Source organism: Sorex fumeus, unplaced genomic scaffold (assembly GCF_029834395.1).
Source record: "Sorex fumeus unplaced genomic scaffold, SorFum_2.1 ptg000032l, whole genome shotgun sequence".
Taxonomy (NCBI): domain Eukaryota; kingdom Metazoa; phylum Chordata; class Mammalia; order Eulipotyphla; family Soricidae; genus Sorex; species Sorex fumeus.
This window is the reverse complement of record NW_026606089.1, coordinates 8977179-8999611: the sequence shown is the minus strand read 5'-3', so window position 1 is coordinate 8999611 and position 22433 is coordinate 8977179. Positions and strand designations below refer to the sequence as shown.

Below are 22433 nucleotides of genomic sequence, written 5' to 3'. Positions count from 1 at the left end.
AAAACCCTCCATGACATTAAAGCTAATGGTATCTTCAAAGATCCCACGCCACTGGCAGAGCAAGTGAAAACAGAGATAGATGAATGGGACTATCTTAAACTAAGAAGCTTCTGCACCTCCAAAGAAATAGTGACCAAAATACAAAGACAGTCTATAGAATGGGAAAGGATATTCGCCGAATACACATGTGACAAAGGGTTGATATCCAGGATATACAAAATATTGGTTAAACTCCACAAGAAGAAAACATCCAACCCCATCAAAAAATGGGGCAATGAAATGAACAGAAACTTTCCCAAAGAAGAAATCCGAATGGCAAAAAAGCACATGAGAAAATGCTCTACATCATTAATCATCAGGGAAATGCACATCAAAACCACAATGAGATACCATCTCGCACCTCAGAGACTGGCCCACATTCAAAAGAACAAAAGCAACTGATGCTGGCGCGGATGTGGCGAGAAAGGGACACTCCTTCACTGTTGGTGGGAATGTCGACTGGTTCAGCCCTTCTGGAAAACAGTATGGACGATTCTCAAAAAATTAGAAATTGAGCTCCCATTTGACTCAGCAATACCACTCCTGGGAATATATCCCAGAGAGGCAAAAATGTGTAGTCGAAGTGATATCTGCACTTGTTTGTTCATTGCAGCACTCTTTACAATAGCCAGAAACTGGAAGAAACCTGAATGCCCAAGAACAGATAACTGGTTAAAGAAACTTTGGTACATCTACACAATGGAGTACTATGTAGCTCTTAGAAAAGATGCAGTCATGAAATTTACATACAAGTGGTACAACATGGAAAGTATCATGCTAAGCGAAATGAGTCAGAAAGAGAGGGATAGACATAGAAATATTGCATCCATCTGGGGGATATAAAGTAACAAAATATGAGATTAATAGCCAAGAATAGCTGAGATCAGCACCAGGAGGATTACTCCATAGCTTTATGGCCAGTCGGGCATTCTAGAGGAAAGGGCAGCTCAGACTGAGAAGAGAGCACCAAATAAAGGGGTTTTGGAGGACCCTTCCAGGAGGGGAGATGCATGTCGAAAGTGGACTATGAACTGAACATGTTTGCCACTCAATGCCTCTTTTGAAGACCACAACACCAAAAAGGAGAGAGAGAACACAGGGGATTGCCCTGCCACAGAGGGAGGGGGCATGGGGGTATGGGGGTCGGGGGGGATATTATCCATGGTGGTGAAAAATGGGCTCTGGTGGAGGGATGGGTATCTGATCATTGTATAATTGAAACCAAAGCACAAAAAATTGTAAATTTACAACTGTAAAAAAAAATAAAATAAAATAAAGGGGAAAAAAAAGTAGACATAACTTCCGGCATATAATATAAATATAATCCTAATAAGAGTAAGTAGAAGTATAGCACTGTCCTCCAGTTGTTCATCGATTAGCGCTAGCAGGCCCGGTAACATCTCCATTGTGAGACTTGTTGTTACTGTATTTGCAGGAATATTTTCAGTATATCCTGAGAGCCTCATTCTCTTAAATGCCTTCTCTGGCAATATCAGGCTCCAGAGGAAAGAACTTTTTCCTGGGAGGATTGCGAGATTCATGGAATGTTCTATGAAGGCTTTGCAAAATCATATTGAATACGTCATGGTAGCTTACCAGGCTTCACCATGCTGGCGAGATACTCTCGTTAGCTTGTCGGGCTCTCTAAGAGGGACAGAGCAATTTAACCCAGATTGGCCGGGCCGGCCACTTGCAGGGCAAATGCCCTACCGCTGGGCTATAGCTCCAGCAATAAGTATATAATGTAATAGTTCATGTTAAAAAATTGCAAAAAAATACAAAGGTGCATAAATTTGAGGGAATTATTACTATGCAAAAAGTTTGCAGTTGTTAAAAATCAAATAAAATCTTAATAGTGAAAGAAAAGATGCCACGCCACTGTCTGAGCAAGTGAAAAAAGAGATAGATAAATGTATAAATGGGACTATCTTAAACTAAGAAGCTTCTGCACCTCCAAAGAAACAGTGACCAAAATACAAAGACAGTCTACAGAATGGGAAAGTATATTCACCGAATACACATCTGACAAGGGGTTGATATCCAGGATATACAAAATACTGGTTAAACTCCACAAGAAGAAAACATCCAACCCCATCCTAAAATGGGGCAATGAAATGAACAGAAACTTTCTCAAAGAAGAAATCCGAATGGCAAAAAAGCACATGAGAAAATGCTCTACATCATTAATCATCAGGGAGATGCAGATCAAAACCACAATGAGATACCATCTCACACCTCAGAGACTGGCCCACATTCAAAAGAACAAAAGCAACTGATGCTGGCGCCGATGTGGCGAGAAAGGGACTCTCCTTCACTGTTAGTGGGAATGTCGACTGGTTCAGCCCTTCTGGAAAACAGTATGGACGATTCTCAAAAAATTAGAAATTGAGCTCCCATTTGACCCAGCAATACCACTCCTGGGAATATATCCCAGAGAGGCAAAAATGTATAGTCGAAATGATATCTGCACGTGTTTGTTCATTGCACCACTCTATACAATAGCCAGAAACTGGAAGAAATCTGAATGCCCAAGAACAGATGACTGGTTCAAGAAACTTTGGTACATCTACACATTGGAGTACTATGTAGCTCTTAGAAAAGATGAAGTCATGAAATTTACATACAAGTGGTACAACATGGAAAGTATCATGCTAAGCGAAATGAGTCAGAAAGAGAGGGATAGACATAGAAAGATTGCATTCATCTGGGGGATATAAAGTAACAAAATATGAGATTAATAGCCATGAATAGCTGAGATCAGCACCAGGAGGATTACTCCATAGCTTAGTGGCCAGTCGGGCATTCTAGAGGAAAGGGCAGCTCAGATAGAGAAGGGAACAGCAAATAAAGGGTGTTTGGAGGATCCTCCCAAGAGTGGAGATGCGTGTCGAAAGTGGACTATGGACTGAACATGTTTGCCACTCAATGCCTCTTTTGCAGACCACAACACCCAAAAGGAGAGAGAGAACACAGGGGATTGCCCTGCCACAGAGGCAGGGGGTATGGGCGTATGGTGGTTGGGGGGATATTATCCATGGTGGTGGAAATTGGGCACTGGTGGAGGGATGGGTATCTGATCATTGTATAATCAAACCCAAGCACAAAAAATTGTAAATCTACAACTGTACCTCATGGTGTTTCACTAATAAAAAAATTTAAAAAAAGATGATCAATATATCCTAGAAAAATCAAAAAATCTTAGAAAAAGTATGCTATGCATGTAGCAAGTATCATGCTGTTTTAATTATTACTACTTTTAGTAAAGTTTGCGGTTCAGGAGGTTAATTCCTCCCATTTTCTTTTTCCCAAGAATTGCTTTAGCTCATCATGGGGGTTTATTGTTCCATATAAATTTCAGGAGTGTTTGCTCCAATTCTTTGAAGAATGTCATGCGTATCCTAATAGGGATCACATTGAATTTCTACAGTGCTATTGGATGTATTGTCATTTTGACAATATTAATTCTCCAGATCCATGAACAGGGGATATTTTTCCATTTCCTTGCGTCCTCTTTTATTTCAAGAAGCAGCGTTTTGTACTTTTCTTTGTACAGTTCCTTTACTTGCTTAGTTAAATTAATTCCTAGGTAGTTGATTTTCTGGCACACAATTGTGAATGGGATTGTTTTCATCTTGTCATTTTCTTCTCTCTCACTATTTGTGTATAGTAAAGCCATGGATTTTTTGGTATTTATTTTATACCTTTAACTTTACTCTCGAGTGTATTATTTCTAGGAGTTTCTTGGTAGAGGTTTTATGGTTCTTTAAGTATAGTATCATATCATTTGCGAATAGTGAGAGCTTGATTTCTTCCTTAACTATTTGGATGGCCTTAATCTCTTTTGCTTGCCTAATTGCTATTGCTAGTATTTCCAGTACTATGTTCAACACCAGTTGAAAGAGTCGGAATCCTTATCTCGTTCCTGATCTTAGGCGGAATGCTCTCAGATTTTCCCCTTTGAGGATGATGCTTGCTGTATGCTTGTGGTAGCTGGCTTTTACTATATTGGGGTAAGTCCCCTCTATCCCCAATTTGGCGAGGGTTTTCATAATAAACGGATGCTGGATCTTGTCAATTGCTTTCTCTACATCTATTGATATGATCATATGATTTTTATCTTTTCTTTTGTTGATATGATGGATTATGTTGATTGATTTCCGAATGTTAAACCATCCTTGCATCGCCCGGGATGAATCCCACTTGGTCATGGTGTATGATCTTTTTGATGAGTTGTTGAATTCTATTTGCTAGTATTTTGTTCAGAATCTTCTCATCCGGGTTAATCAGTGATATCGGCCTGTAGTTTTTTTCTCTCATGGTGTCTTTGTTTCCATTTGGTATTAGAGAGAGATGGGCTTCATAGAAACTGTTTGGGAGAGTTTCTGTTTTTTCAATTTCCTGGAAAAGTTTGAGAAAGACGGGCAGTAGATCCTCTTTAAATGTTTGGAAAAATTCGGTAGTGATTCCATCTGGACCTGGGCTTTTGTTTTTGGGAAGAATTTTGATTAAAGTTTCAATTTCATTTATGTGACTAGGTCTATTCAGGTATTTTATATCTTCTTGACTCATCTTTGGGAGATTTTAGTAATCCAGGAAGTTATCCATTTCTTCTAACTACTCTTTTTTCTTGGCATACAGACTTTCAATATAGTATCTGATGATCCTTTGAATTTCTTTGGATTCCATTGTGATATCTCTATTTTTATTTCTGATTCGGTTTATTAGTGTTTTCTCTCTCTGTTTCTTTGTGAGTGTTGCTAGTGGTTTATCTACCTTGTTTATTTTCTCAAAGAACCAGCTCTTGGTTTCTTTGATCTTTCGGATTGTTTCTTAGGTTTCCATGTCGTTGATTTCTGCTCTAAGTTTTAGATATTTTTCCTTCTGCCCAATGTAGGATCCTTTTCTTGATCCTTTTATAAGAACTTGAGCTGTGAAATAAGTTGCTTATGTGCATCTTTTCTTCCGTCCTTAGATATGCTTGCAGAGCTATGAATTTTCCCCTTAATAGGGGTTTAGCTGCATCCCCAAAACTCTGGTAGTTCGTGTCTTTGTTCTCATTTGTTTCCAGGTATCATTTGATTTCTTCCTTGACGTCCTTCCTGACCCACACATTGTTCAGCAGTGACTTCTTTAGTTTCCAGGTGTTTGATTTGGTTGTCCGTGTCTGTGTGTGATTCACATCTATCCTCAGTGCATCATGGTCTGAAAAGATTGTTGATACTCTTTCTATCTTCCTGATTCTATTGAGGTATGTTTTGTGGCCTAGCACATAGTCTATTTTGGAAAATGTTCCATGCGCACTGGAGAAGAATGTGTATTCTTTCTTTGGGGCGTGTAAAGCCCTGTATAGGTCTTAAGTCCTATCTCTTCTATTTCTTCATTCAAAGCCAATGTTTCCTTGCTGAGTTTTGTTCTTGTTGATCTATCCAGAGGTGATAAGGCGATGTTGAAGTCTTCATCTACTATGGTGTTGCTAGCACTGTCCTCTTTAAAATCTGTTAGCAATTGTTTTAAGTATCTAGCTGTTCCTTAATTAGGTACATATACATTTAAGAGTATGATTTCTTCATGTGGAATGTATACCTTGATGAAGGAAAGTGGCCCTCGCTGTCCCTTCTAATCTTTTTCAGCCTGAAATTAATGTTGTCGGATATTAGTATGGCCATCCCAGCTTTTGTGAGGGAGCTGTTTGCTTGCAGGATTTGGAATTAATTTTAGATCGAAAAGTACGCATCATTGAAAATACTTATGTGCTTAGTAATAAATTACTACAAACTTGTTCAATCACGTCAGAGACCCCACTCTGCTCAGAGAACTAGATTTTTAATTACAGATCCGTTTTGCCCATGTGTCATGACTGAGAATCACTATCAGTAGATATGAAACTCACTATACACAAAGATGCACACAGGTTACTATGAGTCATCTATGTTGTTAATGTGAGTTGGCCATTAAACTTCACTGAGACCCTTTGTTCTGTCCTTTATAGGAGCCACATGACTCTCACCTTCCGTTCAAGTTGAACTTGTAATAAGGTGGAATGAAATCATCAATATGCTTCTCACGTCATCGTTCAGGAGAAAAATCCTACATACTTTCAAGGTGGTCAAAGTGCAGAAAACACCATCCACCTTTTCCTGGAGAAGTACACGGGACTGAGGCGAGAACAGCAAAAGGCTCTAGTTTAATGGTCTTAATTAAGGTTTCAGGGAACAACATTAAACAAACTCATATACCATCTTCCAAAAGAATTATTTTGTAAAACTGATGCCTAGGGTATGGTAAAAGATAATATGGTAAAAACTGTATTTTTCTTTCTGGGACATTAAATTTCTAAATCTATTTATTCATGCTGCTTTGAAATACATTCCTTGATTAGGAATCATTGTCTGCCATAGGAGTGAGGAAGGACAACACTCAAAGTAATAAGAAGAGAAAAATATGGAAAAATTTACTCCTACTAAGTTTAACACATATACTAAAATTGAAATGATAAAATGATGAGCATAGTCCTTGCAAAGAGATGATATGCAAACTTGTAAAGCATTCCATATTTTTGTTGCAAGAAGAATGAACAGGTCTACTTTAAGCTAAGACAATCCCCACAAGTACAAAAATTCTACATAAAGAGAGCACAAATTCACACCAAAACAATCTCTCTCAATGTCAATGGACTAAATGTGCCAATTCAGAGGCACAGAATGGGAAGATGAATTAGAAAACTGAAACCAACATTCATTCTGCTGCCTGCAAGAAACACATCTGAACAATCAAAGCACCCATGGGCTAAAAGTAAAAGTCTGGGAAACAAGTTTTCAAGAAAATATCACCTCCACAAAGCTGGAGTGGCCATACTAGTATCAGACCACATGGACTTCAGGCTAAAGATTATCAGAGACAGTGAAGGTCATTTCTTAATGATCATGTGATATGTACATCAGAAAGAACTCACCCTCCTCAATGTATATGATCCTAATGACAGGCCAGCAAAATACTTAAAAACAACTTCTAATTGACTTATAGAAAAACATTGATAGCAAGACAATACTAGAAGGAGATTTCAACACTTCTTTGTTACTTCTCCATAGATCAAACAGACTGAAGCTCAGCAAGGAAATATTTTCTTTAAGGGGAGTAATGAACAACCATTGGCTTAGAGAAGAAATCAAAGAGGAAATAAAAAGTTTCCAGAAACAAATGAGAATGAGGACACGAGCTACCATAACTTGTGGGACACAGCAAAAGCAGTGTTAAGAGGAAAGATTATAGATCTGCCAGAATTCATTAGGAAGAAAGAAAGGGCCTACATGAATAAATTAGAGCTCAAGATTTTGGAAAATGATCAACAAAAGTAGTCCAAAATAGGCTGGAGGAAGGAAATAATAAAACTTTTACCAGACATCAATGAGCTAGAATCCCAAAATACAATCCAAAAGACCAATAAAAGCAAAAGCTGGTTCTTTGAGAAAATAAATAAGACCAATAAACCATGAGAAGCCTCTCAAAAAAACAAAGAGAAATAATTCTAATAAATCAAATCAGAAATGCAAAGGGGGTTATCCTAATAGAAACTACAGAAATACATAGGATCATCAGAGATTATATTGAGATTCTTTGCAGCAGGAAATGAGAGAATTTTGAATAAATTGATAAATTATTGGATTCCAATTACCTCCCAAGGCTGAACCAAGAAGATTTGGAATACTTGAACCTATCACTAACAAGAAATTGAAATGATGGTCAAAAGTATCCCTGCAAACAGAATCCAGGGCCCAGTTGGATTCAATAGTGAACTATTTCAAACCTTTAAAGAGGAACTGCTTCCAACATTTTTAAGATTTTCCAGGAATTGAAGAAACAGAAATACTCCCAAATAGTTTCTATGTGAAAAAGATCACCCTAATACTCAAATCGACAGAGACACCACAAAAAAAGAAAATTACAGACCTATTTCCTTGATGAATACACATACAAAGATTTTCAAGAAAATACCAGCAAAGAGAATCCAGAAACTCAACAAAAGATCACACACTATGACCAAATAGGTTTAGCTTGGGGATGCAAGGATGGCTTAACATTCTCTAGTCAATCAACAGAATACACCATCTCAATAAAATAAAGATAAAAGTCATATGATCATATCAATAGATGTAGATAAAACATTTGATAAGATCCAGCACCCATTCATGATGAAAAACTCTCAACAAAATTGGAGTTGAAAGTACTTTCCTCAATCAAGTCAAAGCAAATTACCACAAACCCACAGCAAACATTATTCTCAAGGGGGAAAAACCAAAGACTTGGAGCAGAAATCAATGAACAAGAATCCCAGAATACAATCAGGCACAAAACAAGTTACCCACTCTCACCACTCCTATTCAACATAGTAATTAAAGTACTTGCCATATGATTTCGGTAAAAAAAAAAAAAGATATCAAGGGCATCCAGATAAAAAAGGAAGAACTCAAGCTTTTACTATTTGTAGATGACATGATACTATACTTATAAAATCCCAAAGAATCTCCAAAAAAGCTCCTGGGAACAATAGATTTGTTTAGTAAAGTAGCATATTACAAAATCAATATCTGGTACGCCATGGCTTTCCCATATATTAATAATGAAAGAGAAAAAAGAGATAGAGAAAAACAATCCCATTCACAATAATACCTCAGAAAATAGAGTATAATAGAATCAACTAAAAAGGTTAAGGAACTATACCAAAAAAAAAAAAAACCTACAAAACACTACTTCACGAAATAAGAGAGTATATGAGGAAATGGAATCACATCCCATGCTCATGGATTGAGAGGTTTAACACTGTCAATATGGCAATCCACCCCAATGCTCTATAAAGATTTAATGCACTTTCTATAAGGATACCCATAACATTTTTCAAAGAAATAGATTAAACACTCTTAAAGTCATACAAAACCATAAACTCCCATGAAGAGCTAAAGCAATCTTTGGTAAAAAGAAGAAGGGAACACCTTCCCCAACTTCAAACCCTACTACAAAGTTTTAGTAATCAAAATACCATGATATTCAGATAAAGACAGGTCTCAGATCAATGGAATATAGTCAAATATCCTGACGCTGGCCCTCAGATTATTATTACCTAATCTTTCTTAAAGGCTCAAGAAATATGAAGTTGAGCTAGGAAGTCTCTTCAGCAACTGGTGCTGGGAAAACTGGACAGCAATATGCAAAAAAAACGAACTCAGACCTCTTTATAGTGCCAGGCACAAAGTCAGATCAAATGTCTTAAAGACCTCACTATCATACCTGAATTCTTAAGATATATGGAGAAAAATGTGGGAAGATCCCTTCATGACATTAAAGCTAAGGGAAACTTCTAGAATGAAACACCACTGACCAAGGAAGAGGAAGTGAAGATAAACAAATGAGACTACATTAAACTAAGAAGTTTCTGCAACTCAGAAAAAATGGTGACCATGATCGAAAGACAGCCCACATAATGTGGAAAAATTATTTATGCAATACCCATACAATTAACCTCAAAATTCTGACTCCTGTATCATTAAGAACATTAAATAGTTCCCGTGAATTTTATTCTTCTTCACATATATTTACTCTAAAATATTTTAGATACACTTTTAAACCACAGGTAAAAAGGAAAAATTATAAGTTTTTTTAAAAATAAAAAATAACCCCTATACATAGCCAGGTGCGACCCAAAAAACAAAAAAGCAAGCAAGCAAGCAAGAAAGAAAGAAAAAAATTAAAAATTAAAAAATAATGCCGTTTGCAATACTAAGGATCAATCCGAGATCATCATTCTTTGCGTTTTTGGGTCACACATGGCGATGCACAGTGGTTACTCCTGGCTCTGCACTCAGGAATTACTCCTCACGGTGCTTGGGGGACCATACAGGATGCTGGGAATCTAACCTGGGTATGCCGTGTGCAAGGCAAATGCCCTACCTGCTGTACTATAGCTCCAGCTCCCCTCCTCCCTATGATTCATCATCTTGAGGGCCTCAGATTTTTACCTTCCATTTGGAAACTTCATCTTTACATTGACACAGTAAATTGAAACCACAAAACCATTGAACGTTATAATGGAAGCAGCCATGAGCAAACATTGATAACCTATTGGTTGGCATGAACGAATTCTGTCTCAGAGGCTTCACTTCTGAGGATACCGGTCACTACCTCCTTTCTGTTACTTATCCCAGGATCAGAACCTACATCAGGCCATCAGTAGAAATTGTCCACCCGAAAGCTAGCCTTCCACTGGGATCAGAATCCTTGATCCATCTAACTTGAAATTTTTCATTCATGACTTGTTGACCTTGTTTCAGGTGGATGCATCCAGAGCATAAACTCAGCTTCCCGTTGTTTCCACAGGAAACCCAAATACCTAAGAATGTTATCATTTCTGACGCCACTCTTAAAGACTTTTTGGAATCCCACGGTAAGATACTATCATTCGTGTTATAATATTACTGTTATCTATAATCCGGTCTCCCCAAAGAACTCTCTACCCTCCTCACTCCAAGTGCAGACTCCAGTGTATCATGATCCTGAACGTACTTATAATAGTTTCACTCAGGTTCTCCCCTAAAGTGCACAAGTTAAGTTCATACCAATCCAAGTTCTTATTCCTAAACTACCAGAGTGGGCTTGTTCCTCAAGCTTGTGTTCTCCCTTGAAGAAATACCGTGCTTCCTTTCTCTATGTCTCTCGTTGCTTGTTTTGTTAAATGACTGTTCTCGCTTGAACATATATTCCATTCCACCCTACAACTGTTTCACAAGTTTCTAAGAGTTCTTCCTCCTCAAAAATCCATGTGTTTCTTGATATATTGTCAATATCTTTCGATAGCCTTAAAATTCGTCAACTTAATTTCTAAACACTATTTAAAGTTATATTAATTTAATAGGTGTAATCAGCTTTATAGAATATTTATTTGATTCTTTCATATTTTACATAAACAACGTTTGAATTAACCATAGCACTGTAGCACTGTCCTCCCATTGTTCACTGATTTGCTCGACCAGGCACCAGAAACGTCCCTATGGTGAGACTTGTTGTTACTGTTCTTGGCATGTCGAATACTTCACAGGTAGCTTGCCAGGCTTTGCCATGAGGGAGGGTTACCCTCAGTAGCTTGCCGGGCTCTCTGAGAGGAGGAGAGCAATCGAACCCAGGTTGGCCACGTGTAAGGCAAACGTCTTACTCACTGTGCTATGGCTCCAGCCCATATATATATTTATACATATATATGTGTATTTACAGACACATACATATCGATATATTCCTCTTACACGGCTCTTAAGCCCCAACTCATATTTTTTCCTCCTCCAATTCTTTACTACTTCTCTCCCCATACGTGGGGCTCAACTAATTTTCCGAGTCCCCTCAGATGCATTTCTGAGGCCATGATAAAGGAATGCATAACACATACATGCAAGGAAGGCACAAAGAATATGTAGATAAATTTCATATGGACATATAATTGTGATGACAAGTTTACAAACTGTATTCGCTTCAAGTACAGAGTTCCTGATCTCTGGAACTGTATATTCATACTCCATTCACTGTCAAATATCCAGCTACTGTCCACAACCAACTAACAACACTCCCCTACCCATTTCAGTCATTTACTTCCCCTCCTATAAGGACGATTTTGATGTCAGAGTGTAATGGTTTTATTTTACTTTTGTTTTATTAGTCCATTTAATTTTTTTCTTTATATTCCAGAAACAAATCAAATATTTTTAAAAAAAATAAAGGACAGGAGGTGATATCAGGCAACAAATGAAATAGTTGATGTGGTTGAGAATCACCAAGAGTCTTCCACGTTACTGTGAGGAATGGAACATCCAGTTGTCCTTCCCAGCATATTTCCAAAGGGCTGTCTTGGAACAGGGTACATGGTGGGAAGAACCACAGGACAGTAGTAGTGTCTTGAACATATAGGGGCCTATGTTCTTCTTTGAAAATGTAATGGTATTGACCTCCATTGCAAACCACAACACCCTAAAACAAAGAAAAAGCAAAAGTGAATGCCCTGAGTTGGGGCAAAGTGGGGGAGATGGGGGGTGGGAGGGTCACTGGGTTCCTTGGTGGTGGAGAGTGGGCACTGGTGGAGAGATGGGTACTTGATTCTTGTAAAACTGAAACCCAAGTACAAAGGTATGTAAGTCTACAACTGTACCTCATGGTGTTTCACTAATAAAAGTAAATAAACAAAAACTAAAAAATTAAAAGTGCTATCAGCTGGTATAAGAAAAAATATAATGGTGTTGACTAGATTAAATCAAGATCATTTTTAGCTATAGGATGCTATGATTCAGCTTTGATTCACTGATTGATACTTTGAAATGTCCCAGTTCATCCTCATTCAGAGAAGTCATTTATTTCTTCAAGTATTGATTTGTACAGGGAATTCCTCACAAAATTCTTTATATAATGTCTATTGAGGGACTCAAGGATAATGTTCTTATTACCATTTTCAAAGAATACAAAAATACTCTTTTAATAAGATTTTCTTGGTTCTCTAAAAGAAAAATGACAACAATTAAGTTTAACTCAACATTTTCTAAAGCTCATCACATTAGTACTTGAAAAGAAATTTTAAAAGACTCTGGGAGAGGGGAGGAGGAAAAGTCATGGATCTATAAGGATTAGTACAAGTCTTTGGGTGTGTGGGGCATGGGAGTGTGTAGAAAAGTTGAGATCACACTCAGCTATGTGATCTAATCTCTATATATCTATTGTCAAATTAGATTCCAGCGATATATCCACACAGGTGTATTCATATGACTATCATGTACACTAGTGAGATCCAGGGAAATAATTCTTAGCACTGATATTCTTGTAAATTTAAGTAGTAAACAGGTTTTTATGATTAAGTTGTTATGGTTTCTTAGGCAGTGTTTGTTTCCTTAACCAACCTGAAATGTCTTTAAGAGAACAAATATAGGATCATTCTTTCATTTTTAATTTAATATAGAAAATTCTGAATTTACATGTTAAATAGAGAGGAATATCTTATTCAATAATTTATTTGGGACACTGTCCTTGACTTGTTTTATTAGGAACTGAATGTGGTACCCTATAATCTCTAATTCCATCCCTAGTCCTCCCTTCTCTACTTGTACCAATCAAGACAAACTTCACTTTAGACCTAGTTTTCAGTAATCTCAACTAAACATTAAAGTATAAGTCTGATAAAATAATTCTGTTATCCAGCAGTTGTTTAAGATGCTTATACAAATGAACAGAATATTGAGAAAGAAATGAACACTCCAAATTGTGTTTTAAGAAGGCAAAGAATACATGTTGTAATTGATCATATAAAAGAAAGAAAATTAAAGTAAATTCCTTGGTAAGTTCTCGTATTCTTGGAACGATGTTGCCCATGGAGTAGTCAGCTAGCTAAGTCTTCCTTAACTTGGATTTTCCTTGTTCACATCCCTGATATTACTCTTCTCCTCCTCAGATCCCATTCCCAGTAAATTATGTTCCCACCAGATCTTGTTGTTTCAAGCTTTGTTTTCGCCAAATTTCAAGTCCTTCCTTTTGCACTTATTGTCTCTTTTCCCATCATTTCAGACTTTTCTCCCAGCATTTTTTCCTCAGTTAATACAACTTTCTTTCAAGGGAGTTGAAGCTTGTTAGTTTTGAGAGTTGACTGGGATCATTTTCCTCTAGCCATACATGAAAGGTAGCAAAACACTTTTCACGTTTTTCTGTTCCCAGCCAGTCAACTACCCTTTCCTGGAAAAATCTATTGACTGGTTAGTGTCAGGTCAGTCAGAAACAGCGTTCATTTCCCCCCATTTTCAACAAAGTAGTTACTGGTACCAAACAGAGTTAGTTAAAAATATGTTCCTGTTAACATATATTTGCACTTCGGATCCATGTGAACAACTTCCACCTGGCTTTTTTTGAAGGTGGTCATCCAGTTTGCTTTTCTGGTGGCATTCTGTTTCTCACTATTCCTCTCCACAGCTAAGATGTGAAAGTAACATATTTAGTAAATGGTATGATTGAAAGCTCCAGAACGAATGCCAGCCCTTTCAGCTCTCTCGGTATTATATGTAACCTGTTCTTTGGAACGTATCTTATTTTCGTATTTTTGTTTTGAATCTTATTAACAAATAATATTTTAACTCATTTGAAAAACATCCACCAACTATCCCATGATGATCACCAGCTGTCCAGTTCTCTACCCGTCCCGGTTTCCTTCCCATTCATCCATCACCCCATTGAGTCTCCTAGGGCCATCTCTTTCCACCAAGACCTTCCCGGCTGAAGGAGAACCGGTACCTACTGCTTTGGAAGTGTTGAGCTAGTGCGCATGTCTTAGTCCGGTACCTCCGGCAACGCAGCCCCAAAGCCATTTATAACGTTGGTTCTTGTGTGAGCTGCAGTTAACAGCGATGTTTAGAGCAGGCTACAGGAACCAGGGACCATGGAAGACAAGGACCAGCCCCTCAAGCTAATATAATTTGAGCTCCACCACCAGAAATTTCCTGATAACTGGCTTGGCTACCTTGGGGAATTTACAAATCCAAAGACTTACAGAGGCAATGGACCGCATTGTGAAAACACGCTAGTGAAGTGTCACCGTAACAGCAACTCTGAATATTGCTGGGAATAAGTGAAATGTTGCAGCTAGGGGTGCTGAACAGAGGGCCCGAGGACTTGGTGACTTATCCTTGAATCTCCCAGGTGCTGATCTTCAGACTTCATGCTTCAGTTGTTCTCTTGGTTTTGTCCCTGTTAAGAGTCATCCTTGAATGACTCTGAGGGCGTTGATCACTCATCTGGTAGGTTTATTCCCCAGTGTATGAGTTCAGATCCCCCAGGCATCATTTATGGATAGACCACAAAAACCTTTTAGTGATGTGTCTCAAATTTGGTTATTTTTGAAAAGTGGCCATGAGGCGTAAAAACAGCCTCCATGGAAGAATTTTTACTTTTCTTCTGGTCATCTTAGACTCATCTGCCTTCCTCAGCCTATTCCAATATTATTCTTTTAACCAAAAACTGCAGACCGTGCCATTTCTCCCAATTTCTTGTGGAGGAAACCAGGTATGGGGCATACTTGATTGTGCTCCTGTCTCTGTGCTCAAGTTTCAGATCTGGTGGGTCTCTGGGGACCATAAAAGACTGCAAGAAATGAACTGAGTCTTTCTTTTTTGCAGAGCAAATGCCCTGTAGGCTATACTCTTCCTCTGACTCTACCACACTCTACATCAGGCCCATGCAATTTCTCATCTGATGGGTTCTATAACCCTGGACCAAGTTTGTATTTCGTAGAGTCTTGTCTATTCACCCTTTTTCCTATCTCTAACTTCCCATTCTTTCCCATTCCATCCTTCAACACCCAGCCACTCCCAAAAACAACCACAGTTGACAACATCTCAAAATTCATAACTTTTATTAACAACCAATTAAATATGATGCATCTCTTTAATTTGAAAAAATATATTAGAATAAATAAAAGGTGTATGGCATGTCAGTGTTTGCCTAGGAAAACCATCTTGTACCCACAGTGGAAACTACCATTGCATCTACTCCCATTATGTAGCCATAGTAGAAAGAGATGTCCATCTCTTTTTCCCTCTCAATAAAGTTCTGCACTTTCACCAAAAGAGGTGTGTTTGGCAGCATTCTCAATCTCCTGCTGAGCCTTCCTTTTCATAGTCTCACTCTCTGGTCTCTGCTCATTGGTGATGGGCTTTCACATGACTGGCTCCGGAACATTGGATTTTCTCCATGGAATCAATTGGAAACGGAGGTCTTGGAGGAGAAACTGACTCTGATGTTTGGTTGGCGACTGCCGCTTGTCCACAAAGAGAAGAGGAGGTTTCAGTTGGAGGGAAGTGCCAGCTGCTATTGTAGGGAGCAGGTCTAGAAGCTGTGGGGTGACGAATAGGCCGGCTACTAGGGTTCTGCAAACCTGGTCAAAATGGGTTGGTTGAAATGGACTGATAAGTTTGGCAGAACCGACAAAAATGCAGTGGTTGACCAGGAAGAATTGGCAGCAGTTGGCTGAGGTGCATTGGTAGAGCCAGGCGTGGCATGGTAAGCTGCAGCAGGATGATGTGAAACCACCAATTGTCGTCTCTGAGGAACAGGTCGAGCTTGGGGACTCTCCATGTTAAGAAAAGGCAAAGGTACAAATTTGACCTTCCCAGGAGGTGGCTGCTCAGACTGGGATGGAGATGAGCATTTTTCAGCACTGCTACTTGGTTTCTGTGCTTTGACCTGAGTTTTCTCAAGGCCTTTATTATCCCCTGTAGCACCTAGCCATGACTTGACAGCTGAGGATGGTTTGACATCTTTAGGCTTCTTTGAGCTACTCAGGACCTGGGAGGAAGAGATTCCAGGTTTTGGATCACTCTTCTTCCCCAGAGCATGAAACACTTGGAAATAATCCAGCATGTGTATGCCTAGGTAGCGGCGGGGCTTTTTAACGTTCTCTTGGAAAAACTCAGATTGACTTTTCTTGCATTTCATCTTGAAAATGTTGGGCTTTTCTTCTGCCTTGACCTTCTTCCATGGCTGCTAACACTCGTTAGCTTTCTTAGAGTTTTCTCTGGTGTTTTTTGTCTTCTGCTGCCCATGCCTCTTTTTCTTGCTGATCCTGCTGGAGGCAGCTTTGTGAAGTTTGCTGTTAGTTTTCGCCATGGTCACAGGACACCTATCACTGACTGCAGCATTACGAACAATCCCCGCTCCCCCTAGCAAGCATTCTCGGACGTTTGGCTGGATTTTGGCCTTGGGTTCTCCCTAAAGAGTTTCAGAAGCCTTCTTTTTGTTCTTCCATTTTGCATCGGAGGTCCCCTTGGTGCCACTTGAATTTTCTTGCACCTGCTTCAGAGTGATGGTCTCAGTGGTGTTCATTACCTGCAGATCTTTGCATTGATCTAAGTCTACTGGGATCTGGTAGGTCTCCAGAGGTTTTGAAAGCCAGTTTTCATCTAATCAAAATTCTTAACTTTTTGTTCCTGAGTTGGAGTTGGGGTCAGCGCCAGGTTACTTTGGGCTGGAGATATTATGGGAACTTTCCCGAAGCTCAGGTGGTGGATTACTCTCAGGTCTTTGAATCCTGCTACTGCAAGATGTGGGCAATTCGGAAATCTGTGTCAGACCAAATGTCTGACCTGAAGGTTGCGATGGCAGGGAGGTCTCCATCCCCAGGAAATTCATCACTAAAAAGGAACCAAGGAAGAAATCAGTGCCTGCGAAATGAGATATTCGACCACAAAACTAGTGGTGCAACAACTGTGCACCTACCAGCAATAGGCAATGCATTATTACTGGGTATTCTTCGGATAATGGACAAGTCCTGTGCTCAAAGATTGGACGTAAATGTTGTAGTTCTTACTGTTTGTCATGTCTTGCTCTTGTTTTTTGGTTTTCTTTGTATTTGAAAGAATTTCTGTGTAAACTAACTTGAAAAATAAGAGACTTGGGAAGAGCAATATTACATTTGTTAAGGCAATGGCCCTGTGCACACCTGACCGCAATTTGATCTTTAGTATCACTTATGATCTCCTAAGCATCTTCAGCAGTGATCCCCAGCACAGATCCAGGAGTAATCCCTGAGCACTTCGGTCTATGACACAGTTTCAATGTCCTCCAAACAAAAGGTTTTTTTAAAAAATAATTATAGATTTTCAAACTAATAAGTGCCATACAGAGCTTAGCTTTGTAATGTATTGTACTGATAATTTATTCACTTTCATGGAAAAATAAACGGGCGTTAATATCATAGAATAAGAGTATGAATGAAGCACTACTTCATCATGATATTTGTGCTGAGGTACAGATTCTAGGTTTCATAATTTGAGTCAGAATCTCTGAAACACAAGTGTATTCAGAACCTTGCTGTTCATTTATGGAAGGGAAAGTTAACGTGGTACCATTACAATTAGAGTTCTGAAACTGCTTAAGAAAATAACAAAATACTAGTTTAAGACATGTATTTTACTTTTAGTGTGGTAATTCTGGAGGACTGTTGAAATAGAACAGTGAAAAATGTGGCATTCCCTGCCACAGAGGCTGAGTGGGATAGGGGGTATGGGTGGTGGGAGAAATACTGGGAACCGTGGTGCTGGAGAATGGGCACTGGTGGAGGGATAAGTACTCCATCATTGTAAAAATGAAATCGAATCACAACAATCTGTAAGTCTACAACTGTCCCTCATGACGTTTAACTAATAAAAATTTAAAAAATGAAATAATAAGGGAAAAATGTGCTATTTTTTTCTCTGCTCCTGACCTTTCATTATAAGAAACTTAGATGTCCATTATACTATCAAAACTTCCAATCTCCATTAGGAGCTCTTATATTGAGTGTGAAAATAACATGCTGTAAAATGAGTGAGGGGAGTAAACATGAACTGAGTTTTTTTTAATTTAAAAATCTCAGTGTATATGAATACTACCTGTCTACGAAGAGTTTTCCTCTTTTTTGACCCCAATTTTAGAATTTTCTTTCCCTTCTCTCCGTTTTACTCACCTTGATAACTCGATTCTGTGATGGGTTGAGCAGACAGAGAGAGGTCGATTCCAGACTAAGAGGCTGGTATTTGGTTATTTGGGGGCTGGACCTCCTTGAGAACCTTAACCATTTCTCGCGATGAGTTGCTGTAAGCTTGGGGGGCAGAGCCATTTAGCCCTGTGTATGACATGGAGTCATAGGACTGCAGGCCGGAAAGGAGAGTTCCCAGAATGCCTTGATGATAGTAATACACCTGGCTTCCTGCCTTCTAGGGAAGTGACAGGCTTTGACTCTGATGTGGAACCTGAGATGGTCTTCTCTCAACAAGACTGGCAGAAAGTGATGGGTACAGACACCGTGTTGTTGGTAACTAGTGTTTTCTCATAGCGAGCTGCCATAGACATGGAAGAGACAGCGGTGTCTTGGTCAAGAATAGTCACAAAAAAGTCTCCCATGGAAGACATCACTTCAGCAATTCCTGCAATATCCCATTCCAAAACACTTGGGTAGGAAGCAGCTGAGGTAGATATATGACTCTGGTGAAACACTCCAGATAGCATTGTTGTGCGGAAATGTTGGTAAAGATAAGCACTACCCATCAGTGGTTGGAAAGAGGTGCCAGAGGCTGAGGGCAGGAGCCAAGCAGAACTACCAGCTGGAGCAGATACTCTGGAGTAGTTGCAGACACTTCCTGTTAGGGAAGCTGCATTGTTCACCACGGGAAGGGAAAGCTGCAGAGTATGTGCAGTTCCCAATACAGATGGATTTTGAAATTTTTCTGTAAGGAACAATAGGGTGATGAAAAAAATCTGTGAGACTAATAATCTCCTTCAATGCTGAGAGGAACAATATGAACTTAAAATTTAAGCCATTGAGATGCTTCTAGTACTAACAGTCAATTGAGTTTACAAAATTCCAACAATTTGGGGTGATTCAAAGCCTGGAACTTTTTGGCACTTAGTGCATTTGGTATCGTGCTCCCAAAGTGAACACAGAACTGTAGAAGAGCCAGGTGATGGTGTCTATACCTGGATTTCTTGCTTACAGATAATTCTCCTTACCCTAGAAATGCCTGTAGCTTGCCTCCTATTGAGTCCTATACTATTTCCTAGAATGGAAGCTTTTTCAAACTAGGAAGTCTAAGAGAAAGGGAAACATTCAATTGACAAGAAGAAACCTGAGGCCCAGAGATGGCAAAGAGATTTCATATATTCCAATAATTTTTATTGGGCGGGGCTTGGGGTGGTGTAGAGTTTGGACCAACAACTGACAGTGATCTTGGGTTCTTCCTTGCTCTACACTCTGGAGTGACCCCTTAGAACATTGGGGAGAGTGTATGCCATGACAGAGATTCAACTGGATTGGCTGTATGCAAGGCAAGTGCCTTATCCCCTCCAGTACTATCTCTCTCTGTCCCTTAAGAATTTCCAGGTTACACAAAATAAAGCATGTGTTTTTTTGGCCAGGATCCTGCATGATCACTACAAGGCCAGAAACCAGAAGGAAGATACCTTGAAGAAACATTGAAGATTCTTTGTCTTCCACCGCCCTAGATCAGCACTATTAGCTATTTATGGGGAGCATCATTTCTGAAGCGTGTTTATACTCAAATTGTCAAGTACCAAGTATTATGTTCTAAGAGATAATAAGGAAAAAAGCCAGCTAGGATGGCTTTCTGATAAACTGCTTTTCCTACTGGTACCTTTCTTTTTTGATTTTAAATCTTTGGTTCTCTTCAACATTCTGTACAAACGTTTTCCCTTTCCTTGGTAATCGACGTCCCTATGCTTGCTTGCTTTCTTTCTTTCTTTCTTTCTTTCTTTCTTTCTTTCTTTCTTTCTTTCCTATTTATTTCTCTCTCATATCGTCTAGGTTTCGATTGGTCAATGTTTGATGAAAGTGATCCCAAACTTTCTTAACTTTGAGTGCTTGACTCCCTACCCTCAGCACTCCACAACTTACTCATGCCCCATATTTTTTTATTACCTGGCTAAAATCAAATTTCAAAGATCAATGATTATTACTTTGTAATATCATTATATTCAAAATACTGAATTATAAATACAAGTGGAGAGACCATTACAGATAAAACATGCTAGTATATATTAACAGTTTTCCACAGCATCTATATTTTCGGTTTCTGTGAAAATACTGTCTCTGATTTACTTATTTTCAATGGAAATCATGAAAAATTCACTATTAAAAGGAAAAAGAAAAAGAGAATCAACACTCATATATATATATATATATATTTAAGTATGTGTGTGTATATGAGCTCCTAAGTATGTCTAAAATATAATGTAATCAATGAGGAAAAATGCTTTGTATGTGAGAGAAAGTAAGCCAATGTCTAAAATCACACAGCAAATGTCAAAGTCAAGCTCAAATGAGGCTTATAAACTTCTACTTGAATACTTTCTTTCATTACTACCTGCTGTTTTTACTTGACTGCTAAGTTTATGGATGATAAATCTAATGAAAAGCTTTGAAAAGTATTATTCCTTACCTGACATGGTCAGAGAAGAGGAAATATCGATGAAAGGTAGACGAGAAGAGGAGATGGATGGTACGAGAGTACATCTGAACACTGAAGCGGCTTAAGACCACAAGTGTTCAGTACAAATGAGTGCTCACACGTGATTGGTCATTGGTCACTCGTCACTTGCCATGATGGTTCAAATTTGTTTACAAACTACTACATGGGACCCCCAAGATTCTACCAGTTGGAGGTTGGTTTGGTGGGAGAATGATGTCATAAAGTAGGCAGTTGAAAGGTAGAGCCTAGCCAATCAGGAGGTCAGAATCCCAAGAAGACCACCGAATTCGATAGAGAGCATGGTAGAATGAAGCAGGCTAGGGAGATGGAATCCTACAAGACAGTTATAACAGTTTCACATTTGTCAGACTCTTGTGTTAGAAAAATATTCTCGTTATACTTAAGAGCTTACATATTTCATTAACACATCAAAAAAATTACGAAATAATCGTTTATATTGCACTGTTAAAGAAACAATATTTGGTATTACTAGTATATTTTAGATAACGTTTACAGCAAAGCAGGTAGGGCATTTGCCTTGCAGGAGGCTAACCCTGATTCCGATTCCTCTGCCCGGCAAACTACCCAGTGTATCTCATCCACATAGCAAAAGCCTGGCAAGCTCCCCATGACCTATTCGATAGGCCAAAACCAGTGACAACAAGTCTCACAATTTGGTGTAAGATGTTACTGGTTCCCGCTCGAGCAAATGGATGAACCGCGGGAGGACAGTGCTACAGTGCTATGATTGAAAAAAATTGTGGTTTCTTTCAATATGACAACACTTACTAGGATAAGTTGTAGATGAATCGAGATGCGTTAAAATAAATAAAATGAGAAGAAATAGTAAATGCACAGGTATTTTATTTGTACAAAACTAACAGTTGTTCTCAGTGTAAAACTGTAGAAGATAAAGAAAAACATATGCTCATTTGTCCAAAATTTTACAATCAGAAAGAAAAGGACAAAAACCCAATTAAGTGATCAAAAAACAAGCAACACCAACAAATAGTGGCAATTAATATGATAGGCCAAGGATGAAAGGTTTTAAAAAATTAGTGCTGTGAAATAAATCAGTAATTTGCTATTAAACTTGAATAGAAAAAATAAGCATAAAACATGATCATATAATGTCTATTGAAAGAAGTGTAAATGACTAGTAAACACAAGAGCAGTTTTCTTTTTTTTGAATTTTTGTTTTGTTTTGTTTTGTTTTATTAGTGAAACACCATGAAGTACAGTTGTAGACTTACAAGTTGTTGCACATGGGTTTGAGTTATACAGTGATCGAGTACCCATTCCACCACCAGTGACCAATCTCCACTCCCACCAATCCAAGTATCCCTCCTACTCCCCATCCCCCATCTCACC

At 38.6% G+C, this 22433-nt stretch overlaps 1 pseudogene; it reads left to right on the top strand.

Annotated features, from left to right (window-relative positions):
* The first annotated feature begins 6503 nt into the window (after positions 1-6503).
* LOC130025899 (uncharacterized) lies at positions 6504-6597 on the top strand (annotated as a pseudogene).
* Positions 6598-22433: the final 15836 nt, after the last annotated feature.